The sequence below is a fragment of the Sparus aurata genome, chromosome 8 (assembly GCF_900880675.1).
Source record: "Sparus aurata chromosome 8, fSpaAur1.1, whole genome shotgun sequence".
In the NCBI taxonomy this organism is placed as follows: domain Eukaryota; kingdom Metazoa; phylum Chordata; class Actinopteri; order Spariformes; family Sparidae; genus Sparus; species Sparus aurata.
Window position 1 is genome coordinate 28,725,049 of NC_044194.1, and position 16,483 is coordinate 28,741,531.

The 16,483-nt window shown below is 42.8% G+C and overlaps 1 long non-coding RNA gene across 1 annotated transcript; it reads right to left on the bottom strand.

Moving 5' to 3' along the window:
- Positions 1–14,495: 14,495 nt before the first annotated feature.
- Positions 14,496–15,190, bottom strand: LOC115586388 (uncharacterized). Its single transcript, XR_003984873.1, has 3 exons — positions 15,068–15,190; positions 14,890–14,897; positions 14,496–14,552 (listed from the first exon to the last, which is right to left on the bottom strand). It is a non-coding gene; the product is annotated as an uncharacterized LOC115586388 (long non-coding RNA).
- Positions 15,191–16,483: the final 1,293 nt, after the last annotated feature.

A 16,483-nucleotide genomic window follows, 5' to 3' on the forward strand; every position in this document is an offset into this window, starting at 1 on the left:
ACATTACACCAGTGGTGTACTGGTTCAACAGGAACAGACAGCCAGCAGTATCCTTTGAGTTTAGGATGGTTCTAATGAAACATTCTATTGCCTATGTATGGGGGAAATTGAAGGGAAAGTAATCTTACAAAAATGTCAGTTAATGTTGGGAACACTGTCAGCATGTTGAAATAGCTTTGCTTCACTTGAGCTTAGTTTGTCAGAGGTCAATCTACAGACTTTCTGAAAAAAGTCAAAAATATAAAAATATATTTTTTAATTAATTTAGGGACAACGCATATTAATGAACATTATACACATGTAAATATGCCAGATTATAGCCATAGCTAGTTTCCATCAGTCCCCAGGCAGGTTGTTGTAGTAGTAAAAAAGACACATGAGAAATACATATTAGAACCATAGAAGACCAATAGGAGTATGCATGCATAGATGGATACATCATCCGATAATTTAATGATTTTTAGATAATTCTGGTTGAACAATATTTTGTGAAACCTGCCTCGCCTATGATGAGTTCATCAGGCCTCAAACTCAGGACTGCCGGAGTATCTCCCCTGCAAAGAGCTGTATATTAGTCTCACAAAGGTCCCCGGCCTAAGTCGCCTCTGATTTCTTAGGATTTAATTTTTCACAATCCCAAACCACCTCTCCACATGGCAGTTTGTGTCTCGCGTTTTGAAGGGTCCAAATGTAAGATCTTCTTTGTCTGAAGCAAATCTTTGCAAGTTCTCTCAAAGCAGGCCACTCCAGAGGGCAGTATGGATTTACTTCCTCAGGTATGGACTCTGCCTCATTTTTTGCAAGATCATTCTGAACCTCCTCCAGGACCTTCTTGAATGCACATGTAAAAGGCGAACTCCCAACACAACTGTGCGGGCATTTTTCCCGTCCTCCTCATCCTCTTCATGAGCTAAGGGGCAGTCCTCAAGTTTGTCTGTTTGTTCGATGTCTGGCATCTTACATTCTTTTATTAAGTTTCCTTAAGAACTGCATGAGCCAGAATGTGATCGGTGGAACAGAGTGCTCATTGGTCAGCATTTCGGAGACAGGGAGGGGAGGTAGATTCTGACCACCTCCAGGAAGTGTAAGTGAATAATACAGCACTCTTTTGGTCTGGCCAAGTACTTTTGAGACTACATTACCAGTAGCATCCAGGTATAATGTTACTGGGGTCTTTTCCCTGTACATATGCAAACTGAACGGATCAACTTGAAAATGTTGTATGTAGCCAGGCATCTGAGCACATTTTGAATGACATTCTTTTTTTGTGTTCCGGGTTAAGTACATCTCCATAAACACATCATCGTGGAGTCGTTTACTCTTTTTAAACCCTCAACAGATGACTTTGAGAACATTTTTGTTCAAACTCATATTCCCTGACATTATTTCTGCCTGTGGTGTTTTTTTTAGTTTACTGTAATAGACTTTGCTCACACCTTTATGTAGTGCTCTGCGATTTTCCCTCTTTTGGTTTTTGTTGCTGGGCGGAATTTAGTTTCCCCGGTTTTGTGAGTTATTTTGCCTTTTTGTTGAACAAATATTTTTACCGTTTTTTCTCCCATTGGCTCCTTTTCCTTTATTGTGGTATTGTGCGCTGCAGGATGGGAATCTGCAGATAGATAGGCCTATTTATTTTACAGCTATTATATGCTTTTACATGGTGACTCTTAAAGGAAAGAGTACAGCATGGATTTTTTTTCTGGAAACTGTTGTAAAACACAGTTGTCCATGTTTGCCTCAATTTTGTCGAGCCTGGCTTTGGGGCAATTCTTTTCCATCCAAAGAAAGCAGTTGCTGATGGGCCTGATCAAGCTCTTCACTGGCAGATGGAGAAGAGACAAGAACTCTGCAAATATCTCTTTCTGTTTTGGGGACTTCTCTACATCGCAATAGATGTCACTGCAGAATCCTTCCACCTCTGAGGAAAACGGGCTCATCAGGGCCTTGGCAGTATTGTTCACCATATGAACGCTATCTCCTGATATTAGGGATGATACGGTGCCAAAATTTTACATCACAGTTATAGTGACCAAAATTATCACAGTTATCAGTCAGTACTCATGACAGTATACTTAAAATTAGCTGAAAATGCAAAAAGTACTGATGCACACTCATTCAACGTAGCACTTTACACCAGCACTACCACTTTACAAGGGCATTGTGCAATTTAGATTAGCATTTTTTTAATTTGTGCAATATTTTATTATCTATGCACTAGCACTTTACAGTAGGAACTTTTCTCTTTTGCACACTAGCTCTGATGGTCACCTACCACTGAATGATCTGTGTACTTGTATTGGTGTATGTCTTCTTTACTGTATTCACACTTGAAATGTAACATCAACCTGCCAAGGGACTACAGATGGAAACTAGCCTAGGGCTATAACCTGGCATATTTACGTGTAAATGTTCATTAATGTGCACTTTCCCTATTTAAATAAATAAATAGAAATTGGAGACTTTACTTTGAAATTAAAAATTAGCAGCATGATGCACTATTGCTTTCATAAGCATTAAAACAATAACAAAAACAAAGTAATCGTTCCTTGTGTAAACCATACAAATGTGCATTAAAGATTAATCTATGTGGCAGTTTGACTGTTTTGTTTCACTTGCATGCTTACATGCTATGTCCAGAAGGTTAGGGTTCTCCTTCCTGGCTCGTGGCTCCACTCCTGTCTTCTTTCCTCTCATCACATTGCAGTTGTCGAAGAGCATGCTAATTACAAGTGACCAGTCCAGACCATTGCTGTCCATGATATCTTTAAGTTGTTGCATGACAGCTGAAGAGTTGCTGATGTTGACCTTCCTGCTGGCTAGGTGTTGGGTTGCTACTTTTCCCAAATCATCTTCAATAAAACGAACAAGCACGTTGAGAACTTTGTCTGTTTTGAGATGTGTTGCTTTGTCCACATTGATAGAAAAGGTGGCCTTTTTTAGCTTTTCAGCCAGCTGTCTCTTAAACTCGGGGGCAAGGCCGTGTGTGTTCAAGTAGCTAGCGTGGTTGTTTGAAATCGACAATTTAGCCAACGCATTTTTGTCTTCTGCTAACTTCTTACACAGCTCCACAAGTGGCCGGGCCATTGTGAAGGAGAGATCGTGTTCAGCTATAAACGCTGTCACACGGATCTTCTGTTCACACACACGGTCGGTCATTGATGTAGCTGTGGTAACTGTAGCCGTCGCTCCCGGTAAGTTGGATGTATGGGAGAGAGCACGCATGGAAGCTATGTGACCCGGGTCTGAAGCATGACGATTCAATATTTTTTTCCCGCTGCTGCCATACATTAGTTTTCTGGAGCAGGGTACACAAAAACAAGCTCCTGTCTCCTTCAGCTTTTGGCACCAACTACCTTGAGGCTTCCCATCTGCTCCGGTCTCCTCAATCCAGCCCCAGCGCCACTTATTTTTAACTCCCACTTCCCATCTCGAAGTTTCTCCACCTTTTTCGATATACCTGGCATCCATGTTGTAAACCAGCTCCTCACCGCTCGCTAACGTCAGAGCTATAGAGATATAAAGGGGCGTTCAGACCAAACGCGATAGACGCGAATGGAGCGGCAACTCTACATTGAAAATCAATGTAAATGGCGCGATGAGACGCGAATCAGGCGACGGCGGCGCGTCTGGAGCGTCTGGCGCGGCGCGAATGAAGCATCTGAAGCGTCTGGAGCGGCGCGTCTGAAGCGGCGCGAGTAAAGTTGAAAATATTCAACTTTTCGGCGGCATCGCGCCGCGACATCCAATCAGCGACGAGTTCAAGCCGACGACGTCACTTCCCTCGTACGGTTGTTTACGGTCGCTCAGAGCAACAATGGAGGAGAAGCTAATCATAGCTGTCTGTGGGCACCCGGTGCTGTATGACACCACTGCGGTGTTTTACCGCAATAGGTACAAAAAAGAGGAGGCGTGGGTGAAAGTAGCCGAGGAGGTGGGACTCTCCGGTAAGTTTTGAAGCTATCTGTGGCTTGTTTTATTACGTTACTGACTGTGTTTCTCTATGAAATATTAGCATCAGTTAGCACTTGTATAGCATTATCCCCCTTTGCAGGATACCACTTCCAGTTTGTGTGAATGTTTATTGTAGTATTTTATTTGGTTAGAAGCTAATTTATGCAATGTGAATGTCTTTGTGTGTGTGCGTGTGTGTTTGCAGTTGAGGTGTGTCGTAAGAGGTGGAAGGGGCTGAGGGACACCTACCTCAAAAGAAAAAGAGAAGGAGAGAGAAAGAGCGGGTCAGCGGGGGGTTCATTCAAAAAGTGGCGGTTCTCTGCGGTCCTGTCTTTCCTCGACCCCTTCACCACGCCCAGGGAAACCAGTGGCAACATGGGTCAGGGGGTCGAGGAAGACTGGACCGCAGAGACCTCATATGAAGAGAGTTTGGGAGATGAGGCAGCAGCAGGACCGTCAGAACTGTGGTCAGGAGAGGCAGGGCCGTCAGCAGGACCATTAGTTTGTGATGGTTGGTTAAGTGAAGACATACACATAGTAAAGTACATGTAAAAACACTTTCAAATTCAGTTGGCGAAAGAGCAGTTTATATGTGTATTGTTTCTCTCACATTTGTTTCCATTAAATCTCAAATGATGTGTTCCCCTATTGTAGAAAAAGTTTGGATCATATAATAATAATAATAATAATTTCTCTATAGAGCAATCTGAGGTCACAGCTCCTGCTGCCCCTGCTGCCCCTGCTGCTGGTCCTGCTGCCGGTCCTGCTGCTGCTGCTGCTGGTCCTGCTGCCGGTCCTGCTGCTGCTGCTGCTGCCGGTCCTGCTGCTGCTGGTCCTGCTGCTGCTGCTTCGACCAGTGGTATGTACTTTACAGAAGCGGGATTGTGATTATTGTGTTTATTTGTAGGGCTTCAGTCTAAATTGAAAATGAATGTTTACAGACTATGTTATCAACAGAATGTGTGCTTTTGATTTCATACAGGTGCACAGACAGGGAAGAGAAAGCGAGGGGGGGCAGTGATGAGGCTGGAAGGAGGGAGGAAATGATAGAGGACCTCCTCATACAGAGCCTCCAGAGGCCACCTGCCCCCCTGCCACCTCCACCACCTCCACCTGCGTGGATAGAGGAGGAGAGATTTTTATCCAGCCTGGCTCCTTCCCTCCACAGGCTGCCACCCCAGCAAAAGGAATTTGTAAAATTCCAAATACATAAATTAATCTATGAGAACTCTTTTGTTTCTCTAAATTTGGACCTATTGGAGTAGCTGGGGTGGCAGCCTGTGCTGGGAACAAGCCAGGCTGATAAATTTTTGTAAATGTTTTGTTATAGTTGTTCTGTTCTATGTCTATTAATCACTTTTTATTTTTTTATTGAATTTAATCTTTGTAAATATTTTGTTTTCAAATTAAAAATATTTTGTATATATTTCTTAATGACTACTATTTCTTATGTCATTCTTTCACACATTCTTTCAAGTACAATGAGATTGTAGACTGGCCAGTTTCAAAATGATAATTAAAATATAGAAAAAGTGTAATGGCGTGATATCAGAGGGGGTCAGTATGGTATGAATTGATGTTACATGCACAGTGACTGGTAGACATGAATTGTGGTAGTTATAGTGCAGGATTATTGCTCAATACTCTTATTTGGATGGCTCTTAAAAGAGCCGTTTTTGGGGTGCTTGCGCACTAAACATTATGCTGCCACGGGAGCACTCCCACCGTGGAGAAGAAGGCTGAGAAGGTTTCCCGAACCCTGATGGCCTCTCTCGCCGAGTTGTTCGCCCCAACTCTTCCCAGACCTGGCAGTGGCTCCACCTCACTCCCTGTGATGCTTCCTCCAGCTCCCGGTGTCTGGGCTGTCATGCGCAGGAAGTTGTGAAGAACACAAGTCGCCTTCACGCACTTCTCTGCCACTTCCGGCTGGACGTCGAGGACACGGTGGTACATCCTCCACTGAGCCGCCAGGATGCCGAAGGCATTCTCCACCACCAACCGGGCCCGGGACAGACGGTAATTGAAGATCCTCTTGTCTCTGGGGAGGATGCGCCCAGGGAATGGCCTCATGAGGTTCCTCAGGAGTGGGAACGCTTCATCAGCCACAAAACAATGAGGCTGGGGTCCTCTGTGTTCTGCGGCTTTTAGAGGCTGGTCCGCTGGCAAGTGGAGGGTTCCAGCACGTAGTGCCCGGCCAAAGGCAGAGTTAGCCAGGATACCTCCGTCACTGGTTCTCCCGAAGCCCCCGACATCAATCACCCTGAACCGGTAATTGGCATCGACCACGGCCAAGAGGACAATCGAGAATGTCCCCTTGTAATTAAAAAACTGGGATCCAGAGTTGGGAGGGGCCTTCAACACCACATGCTTGCCATCCAGAGCTCCACAGCAGAGAGGAAAGTTCCACCTCTCTTCAAACTGCTCTGCAATCGACCTCCAGGTTTCTGTGGTTGGCACAGCCATGAAGTCTTCGACCAGGCAGTCCCAGATGGCACTGACCACGGCAGGAACAATGCCAGAAACCGTTGAAATTCCCAAACGGAAACTGTTGGCAATGCTCCTGTAGGAGTCTCCTGTGGCCAGGAACCTGCAACATAGAATAGATAATGGGTTAGGCTTTAATTTTCTTGAAAACCTTAAAAACAGCCCATGGATATCACTTAAAAATTCTCCAAAGATTTAACATTTACACTTTATTATTCATTTATTGGAAACTGCAAGCTTTGAATGAAGCGTCTGGCGCGGCGCGAATGAAGCGTCTGAAGCGATTGTATTCGCGTCTATCGCGTTTGGTCTGAACGGCCCTTAAGAGTTACGACAGCTTTTGATGTCACCGCCAGCGCGGTCACGTGGTTCATGTAGCTCCCGATAGTTCCAAACTAGGCTGCCGCTGTCATGTTCTTCTATGGGACGGACAGTAGTGAGCTTGCTTTTGAACGGTAAAATATTAAACATAAACCGTACAAAGGTATATTTACAACTGTTACTGAATTACTGTATGCACATCAATGTCAGCTCTTCAACAAAAGGACATTTCTTTGCTTCAAGGTTTTATTTGTCATTCCAAATGGAAGATTAGCCTGCCCTACAGCAAAAATGGCATACATAAAATAAAAAGAGTAAAGCAATAGGCTTATATTAAGCGGCAATATATATTTAAGCATCAAAGATGTTTAATTAAACCCACATTATAGTTTGAAACAACGTTCAAAACACACACAGCCAGTATCACTAAGCATCAAGTCCGCTAGCTTAATGCTAATGTATCATGTAAAACCTCATAAAAGCTGTTTTAATTCTGGCATTAGCGCTGTTAACACGTCACAGTTTTAATATTTTTTCATGCGAGAAAGTAACAGTTTAATCCAGTGCAGAGTCTGTGGGAGCCGCGACCGGGGACCAGGGCAATGGCTGTCACAGCGGCAGCAGCGCCGGTCTACTGATCTGATCACCCAGGGCCAACCTCCGTTGTCATCCCGGGGGAGAAAACGAGCCAAGTAACTTATCTGCATGCTTTTAGAGGTTTACCGTTGGCTGGTTAAATTCTTTTTAGGAGATTAATCTTGGTCTCATTGATGAAATCGAACAACTGTGGCAGTCGCATTAGTTTGTCTTAATGAAAAGTGTGAAGAGCTGCCTCTGGGCTTATATTACATCAATCGCTCTGGCTACGTTGTCCGAGGTACCTGAAAACTTAAGGCCCACTCTACTCTGCTCTGATTGGCTAGAACTCCTTGGTTACCTTGAGTACCAATGGTAGTTGGAACTATCACTTTAAATGACTGGTTAAACACTTCACCAAAATATTGCTATGCTGGATTTCCGGCACTGTGCTGGAGGTCTTCAAGCCCTGACTATGTGATCTGTGCCTCATCTTAATAGGATAGTTATTTCTCTTCCAGAGATTCCTGCAATTCAAGATTTCGTCCGCATTTAGTGTATAGTCTAGAGCAGGGATGGGGAACCTCCGGCCTCCGGGCCGTATAAGGCCAGCGAGACCGTTTGGTCCGGCCCACGAGGCAATCCATAAGTATAGAAAATTAATTCAGGAAAAATAATTTCAAATGTGCAATTAAATGCCCCTGGGGCTGGTGTCTGTCTCTTCGCACCATGATCAAGGTCATCGAACACAACATCAGCGTAACTGTCATTGTGCGTCATCGTGTCGTGTCGTCAGTGATTGACAGGTGACAACTACGAGAGGAGACAAGCGGTGTCTAAAACGGAACATGGCTAACGCTAATAAAAAAAGAAAAGTGGATGCAGAGTGTCGGTCTTTCCAGGACAAATGGACTAATGACTTCTTCTTCGTAGAAGTGAGAGGCAAGCCCGTGTGTCTGGTGTGTGGGGACGTGCTGGCCGTAATGAAAAAAGCAAACCTGGAGTGTCATTTCAGCGCGAAACACGCTAAAATGGACGCCTTGAATGGACAAGCACGGGTGGATAAAGTTGCTGCTCTCCAACGGAGTTTGAGTGGCCAGCAAGCAGTTTTATCCCAACCGCGGGTGGACCAGAGCAACGTGACACAGGCTAGCTTCATGGTGAGTGAGCTAATCGCTAAGAAGCTAAAACCTCATGCCGAGGGTGAATTTGTTAAGGAGTGCCTCGTTGCCGCTGCAGAGCTGCTTGCGCCAGAAAAAATGAAGCTCTTTCAAAATGGCAGTTTGTCCCGGAGAACAGTTTCAGATCGGAATACTGACATGGCACGAGATATTGAGAGATCACTGAAGGATGCTGCAAGAGACTTCCAGTTTTTCTCTTTGGCCTGTGATGAGACAACAGACATAACAAACACAGCTCAACTAGCCATTTTTGTGCGAGGGATTACAACCGACTTTGAAATTAGAGAGGAATTGCTCTCGTTGCAAGCCATGCATGGGACTACTAAAGGTGAAGATCTGTTTCAGCAAGTTGTATTGGCCATTAACAAATTTGACGTGCAATTTGACAAGCTGAGCGGCCTGGTGACAGACGGAGCCCCAGCTATGGTTGGCGCCCAAAAAGGATTGACTGCATTGGTCAAAAAAGAAATGAGTCGTCTCAGTCTGGATCCAAGTGAGCTGTTTGTTTGCCACTGTATCATACACCAAGAGAGCTTGTGTGCACATTCCTTGAAGCTCAATGCTGTGATGAAAGTTGAACTGAATAGTCGTCAGTTTCGGGAGCTACTTGGTGACCTGGAGTCGGAGTACAGAGATCTGGTTTACCATTGTGAGGTGTGGTGGCTAAGTCGTGCAAATATGCTTGCACGGTTCTACAACTTGAGGGAAGGGGTAAAGCAGTTCATGGAGATGAAGGGGAAACCAGTCAAGGAACTCGGTGACAGCAAGTGGCTGTGTGATTTGGCTTTCATGGTGGACATTACCAAGTACCTCTCAGAGCTGAATGTCAAGCTCCATGTCCCAACCAGCTTCTCAGCTCTCTCTTTTCAAATGTGAAATCATTGGAAGCTAAGCTAAAGCTGTGGCGACTGCAACTGGAAAAGGGAATCACTGTGCACTTTCCCACTCTGCATGAACAAAAGCCAGCTGTGACATCTGAATATGCTGACGAATGTGAAAAACTCCTTCAGGCCTTTGGAGAGAGGTTCCAGGACTTCAAAACCAAACAAAAAGACCTGAACATATTCGCAGCAACCTTCACTCTGGAACCAGCTGGTGTGCCAGACTACCTGCAGCTTGAAATGATTGAGCTGCAAAGCAATGATGAGCTCAAAGGCAGGTACAACAATCTCCCTCTGCTTGAGTTCTACAAACTGCATCTGTGTGTGGAGGATTTTCCTGTTCTGAGGAGACATGCGCTGAAGTTTGCTTCACTGTCTGGGGCAACCTACCGCTGTGAACAGTTCTTTTCAAAACTGACTCTTGCGAAGACTCGGCTCCACTCAAGACTGACTGACCCAAACCTGAAAAAACCAACTGAGAGTGGCATCGTCATCACTGCCACCTGACATCAGACGTCTCACCAAGGAGAAGCAGTTCCAGCCATCACATTAGGTCACACAGATACAAAGTAAGCTTCTTTTTTTTCCCACCTTTGAGGTGAGATTGTTGAGTGGAAACAGTGCTCTGAATCTTGTGTGATGGCCATACCTGCGGGTGGAGATGTTCAGGAGAACATTTAAATGTCTCCTCTATACTTATAGTTGTTTTTTCATAAAAGTTCTTTTATGTTTTTGATTTAAGTTAAATGTGATTGGTTGCAAAGTATCAGACAGGTTTTTGAAACCAAGGAAGGAAAGCCATACATAAACACATGATTAGGGCACAGTTCTGTGAGCCCTGCTGTAAAGTTAACTCTTGCGAAGACTCGGCTCCGCTCAAGACTGACTGACCCAAACCTGGAAAACCAACTGAGAGTGGCATCGTCATCACTGCCACCTGACATCAGACATCTCACCAAAGAGAAGCAGTTCCAGCCATCACATTAGGTCACACAGATACAAAGTAAGCTTCTTTTTTTTCCACCTCTGAGGTGAGATTGTTGAGTGGAAACAGTGCTCTGAATCTTGTGTGATGGCCATACATGCGGGTGGAGATGTTCTGGGGAACATTTAAATGTCTTTTCTATGCTTATAGTTGTTTTTTCAGAAAAGTTCTTTCATGTTTTTGGTTTAAGTTAAACGTGATTGGTTGCAAAGTATAAGACAGGTTTCTGAAACCAAAGAAGGAAAGCCATATATAAACACATGATTAGGGCACAGTTCCGTAAGCCCTGCTGTAAAGTTAACAGTGTGGTTCTTCCTCATACACGTAATGTAGACAATTGTATAAATGCTATCTGTCGTACTATCTGCACTGTTCTTCTTGCATGGTTTCTGTCTCAGCTATCAGCACCATTTTACAAAGTTAATTTCACATAGTTGTAGTCCCCTCTTGTCTTTATAAACAGTTTATGGTGTATTAAGGTTCTGAACTTGTATTTACTTCAAACATAGCCCTTTATTTGTCAGCAAGATGCAGGAGGCGGGGTGGTGAGATAGGTAATGGTGCTGTGAACTCATAGTATGAGGATAAGCACAGTTTGAGCCTTAAAGGGATATTCCGGTGCAAGTTTAAACCATGGTCTAACACAGCGTGAAGCTGTGTTAGACCCCCTCTCGAGAGATCAAGTTAGCAGACCGCTAATTTGTGGAGTTTTAGCAACCTCCAGGGCATCAAAACTCCACTAGCTTAGCTGGATTTCTATTGTGAAGTGAGCACAGCTCTCCACTGTCCTGCAACAGCTTCTGGGTCGGGGAAGTCCTGACGCGACAATTACCGAGTGCGGTTATAAATGTTCAATTCGGTTGTTTTCCCTGTACGCTCTTGATAATAACTGTTATAAACTGGTACGTATGACACTTCTGAACTTTGATTGCTTTTCCATCGTAATCACACATTTTCATCCTTGAGCCGCAGAACTGTACTGCACTCGGTAATTGACTCGTCGGGACCTCCCCCGACCCGGAAGGTGTTGCAGGACAGTGGCGAGATGTTTAAGCTTCACAATAGAAATCCAGCTAAGCTAGTAGTTTTGATGCCCCGGATGTGCTGAGACCCTATTTGTTCTGTTGCTGAAGTTTGGTGCTGTTCTGAGCATTATTTGTGGCTTTTTGATGGCGGTTTCTTGTTGGAGGCGTATACTGCAGTGTATTGTTATCGTGCAGGCATTTCTGTGGTTGCTAAAACTCCGTAAATTAGCGGTCTGCTAACTTGATCTCTCGAGGGGTGGTCTTATACAGTGTCACGGTGTGTTAGACGATCGATTAAACTTGCACCAGAATATCCCTTTAACAAATGGCTAAACTTGTAATCAAGAGGCCTTTCCTGTCATTGCAAGCTTGTCCAGTCTTGGTCCTATCGCTCTTTCTTTTTTTTTTATGTAAATGAAGTGTGCCTGTCTTTGTCTCCTGTAAAGCCGTTCTCAAAGGTGCTTTTGCAGTCCTTATGGTATGACTGACCTCATATTTGTGTGTACGAAAGATACACCTACATGTCTACAGTGTAACAATCCAGGTCTATTTTATGTAAATATGTTTAAAAGATGTACAATATTTAGATAAAGAATCTAGTATTTATACTAGATATGCTGGATTGTTGTCATGAGTTTCTTCCTGTCCTTCAGTGTGGTTGGGAAACCTTTTATCAGGTGCATCCTCAATATGCGATGCTAAACGTTGTTTTTTTTATGTTTCTTTGTATGCCATGATCCTGTGTGTGCAAACATTGAACCCTGTTTAAATAAATTAAGTCAATACAGCAGCCTCTATTTGATTCAGATCACTTATTTGTCCCAGAGGGGCAATTGCAGACTCACTAAGAGTAGTACAATTAACAAAAAGTTAATGTTGGACTTTTCAAATGGCTTTATTTTTTAATATCACATCAGAATGCTCTGAAATAATTTGAGGTACATTATAAGGTTGTTTAGTATCAATCTGAGGTGAAATTGTTCAGTGGAAACAGGGTGTTTTCTTTCAATAGCAGACTGAATTCAGGGGTTATACAACTCAGCGCTGTCATTTTGGGTGATTTAAAGCAGATATATGACATTTTAGAAGGCTGAATTTTTTTCATTTCATTTTTTTATTTCATGAATTGAGGTACATTAAGGTTATCTACTGCTTAATCTACTAAACATCAGTGAATATAACATCAACAGGAGCAGATTATTAAAAAACTGACAAAAAAAACTAAGTCAAAAAGGCCATGAAAATATGTTGTGAGCTGCTTACCTTGAAAAAAACCCATCCCGAGAGATGGTATGAAAATTGAAATGGCACCCCACAGGAAAAAGGTTCCCCACCCCAGGTCTAGAGCATGTAAACACAAGTAGCATTTTATTAAGAGGTCCCCACTTGTACTGGTAGGACTGACAGAAACAACACTAATACACAGTAATAGACGAATATAAACAAGATCTATCAATGCTCCTGTTTTTAAGATAGTTAATATTGATGCTTCAGTAGTGAGGCAGGTCGGTTGTTGAAGAGAGAAAAAAGAGAAAGTCAACCCTATTAGGACCAGAACTACGTAATCTACGCAAACGTAAATATGTAAATACGCCATGTAAATGTAGCCTTTAAACAGCCAAACAATGTAGGTGTGACGTTCAGACAGACCGTTTTTATGGCTTTTCAGTGTTTTTGGTGACTTGTGCGTGTATTTGTGTGCATGGGTGAAAAAGAGACTGTGCCATTGTTTGTTTTCTCTGACACTCCATTGTGTCTTGTTCCTTCATGTCGTCTCCAGTTTAGATTATGTGCGCAACCAGGCACAACTAAACATAACTATATAGTTTATCAAAACAAATTTGCTGGCTATAATTAAATAAATACCCCACAAAATGATAATGTGGATGTCTGGGAACAGGGTTACTGGTGGTCTGACAGGATGGAGAGAGAACGCACTTTCCTTCACCTTAGGGAGAGGCGTAACCCAACGTAACCTAAAAGGACTTTGCAGGAAAGGCATGCTGCTGCAAAAAGTATCAGCGCAGCAGCAGGAGCAGCAGCTGCCCGATGAGTCCGCCGGCAGCAGCAGCTACAGATCATGGAACATAAGGAAACACATCATAAGCACAGTTAGAGACACAGAACTGAGCTGGGGCACAGCGCCGAGCTGGAGAGACTGAAGTTTAATGATAAAGAAGAGCTACAATTCAGCGAAAGAGTAACATGTCAGCAACTCTTTGGACTTCAGTGTTATATGTCCCACTGCTAACCCTTTGCTTCTTGTAGAATGTAATGCGTCTCCGGAACTACGGCTTGTTGCATCAGGCCACCCCAGCAACCTCTGCAACCTCAGGTGTCAGCCAGACCCCCCACCAGGCCATGCCCCCTACCCAAAGCCCAAGGAGGAAGAAGCAGAGGCAGAGACATTTTTGCCTCTCTATAATTATGATTAGTGTTTTTGTTGTTGTGTGTACTGTAATTGTGTTCTTAGTAACGCATTACTGTAAGTAACCAGTAACAAGTAATCTATATTAATAGACGCGTTAATATTTCCAAACCAGTAATCATATTAAAGTTACGTATTCAAGTCACTACGCGTTACTATTATTTTTGTCATTTTCCTTCGCAAAAATTGGTATTTTTGCTTTCTTCTTGCGTCTTGGGGAGTGATGTCACGTACGCGACAAGTCACGTTTTCAGCATGACGACAATTCACGTGTCACACCACGCAGCGACACAAACAACAAAGGAGGGAGGAGACAGATGCATGTTTTCTAGCTGGAGATATAGTCATTATTTTGAGTTTGTGACAGCTAAAGATAAGAATATTAAGGCTCATTGTAAACTCTGTGCTGGCGACAAATTACTATCAAGCTCCAAAACACGACATCAAAATCAGTAATCGGTTTTCAGATTACTTTTTCAAGGTTACTGTGGCAACACTGACCGTGACAACAGGAAAATGACATGTCATTGGACTGTACTCATGGTGCAGACATTTTTTTAAAATAAAAAACTTTATTACAAAACAAACTTATTTACAGTCTAAGTAGTGAGCTTGTGTGGAGGGAGGCTGAATCTTCATTTTCCCCCACCTCTTTGTCCATGTCCTGTACTCTCCCAGGATGCACTTCACCTTGAATCCCAATTCCTCTCAGCATGCTCACTTGAAAAAAAGTGACAGGCTTCACCTTAAATGTATATAAACTATACAAATACTAGGAATCTGCACAGATTGGCTTGACATTTCCTTCCCGGAAAACTGACAAGGAGTACAGGGAGAACAAAGACTAAATACAGAGAAGAACTGAAGAAGAGACGAACAGCGTAACAGGGTAAGTACAAATGAGAGGCTGTAAGGCTGAACAACCATGTCCGTCTTGCCTGTAGCTGCTGCCTCCTCTGATTTTGAATTGATAGATTCATCAATTAATCAACAACCAGCTCTGATGAAGCGGGTTTCAGGGAAAGGGAGGGAGAATGTCTGCAGTGTCATGGCTCACCTGAAGTGCTTTAGAAAAAAAAAAGTCAGAACAGATGATTTCATTAATTGACACTTCAGAGGAAAACCAAAACCATATGCTGACTTGGCTTAGCTAGCTAGCTAGCAGGAACAAATTTCAGACACAGCTTTTGTGCTAACTGGCTTGACTTGTATAAAAACTACAAAACATTACTTACTCCCAGGAATCCTGTAGTTTTCAGAAATTTAAGAAAACTAGTGCATTGCCCGTAGGAAATATGTGTTCCTATAGAAAAGTGGGAGGTTAAGAAGCTTTTTCATGGCTGGCCAAATGAGGCTGTGTTTGAAGGTGGGACATCAGGGATATTTAGGTTTGTTGTGAAATCCGATATTCCAGGGTATAATTGGCCGTTTTGGACTATTTTTGATTTTGCTATTATATTTCACCCTAAAAACTATTTACTTGGTGTCATTATTTTCAGCACAACCTCACATGTGTGACTGTACAGTTATTTTTTACTGTATTAACACAATTACGGAAGACGATTAGGGCCACATGTGAATTTTTTTTTTAGTTCTGACTTTAAAGTCAGAATTCTGAGAAAAAAATCAGAATTCTGAGATTAAAGATGTCAATTCTGAGATTCTGAGATTAAAGTCAGAATTCTGACTTTTTTCTCAGAATTCTGAGATTAAAGTTAGAAGTCTGCACATGTAAATTTTTTTTTAGTTCTGACTTTAATCTCAGAATTCTGAGAAAAAAGTCAGAATTCTGACTTTAATCTCAGAATTCTGACTTTTTTCTCAGAATTTTGACTTTAAAGTCAGAACTAAAAAAAAATTCACATGTGGCCCTAATCCTCTTCCGTACACAATGGACCTAAAATCACAAAAAAAAAAAAAAACATAAAATCCGAGTAGAAAATGTTAGATTTTTTTACTGTGAAAACCACAAATATGTTTAAAAAACCTTTTTTTTTTTTTTTTTTACTTATAATGCAAATATAAATTGTTGTTTGCTAAATATGTGCATACATTAAAAAAATGTACGAAGTTATATGTAACTATTTACATTTAAATGCAGACAATGCTCAGGTCTGCCTTAGCTCCCTCCAGCTGAATGAAGAGCTGCACTGCTTGCTCCACATTCAGCATCTTCTCATTGTTTTGACTCATTAAACAAAAAACCGACTCCACTACACACTTAACACACTACACCAAACACTACATAACACACTAACTATACACTCCAGACACGCTGAATGTCACAAATCTCTCAACTCTCAATATCGTTGTCTATACACCGACTGTCCTGTCATTCATCTGCCTACATCCCTCCCACAACTTCCTGTTCCTCAACAACCAAACTTGCTGCTTGGACACTTTTGTGACAAAAGCCTGTTTTTACCGTTTCTTCTGCACCAGACACAAAGCAAACGTGACGGCAATGTTTGCGAAAAAGCGTGGCGTACATTATTTACCATAAGTCCGGTTTTGAACGTGCTGGTGGGTCCGGTCGCCTCGGGAGGTGAGCCCTGTAGGTTGACTAGTGGCTAGCAGCTAGCAGCTAGCTACACACGAACATCCACAGATTCCGATTCCACTTTGTTGTCCGCGCATCTCCGGATCTCTTC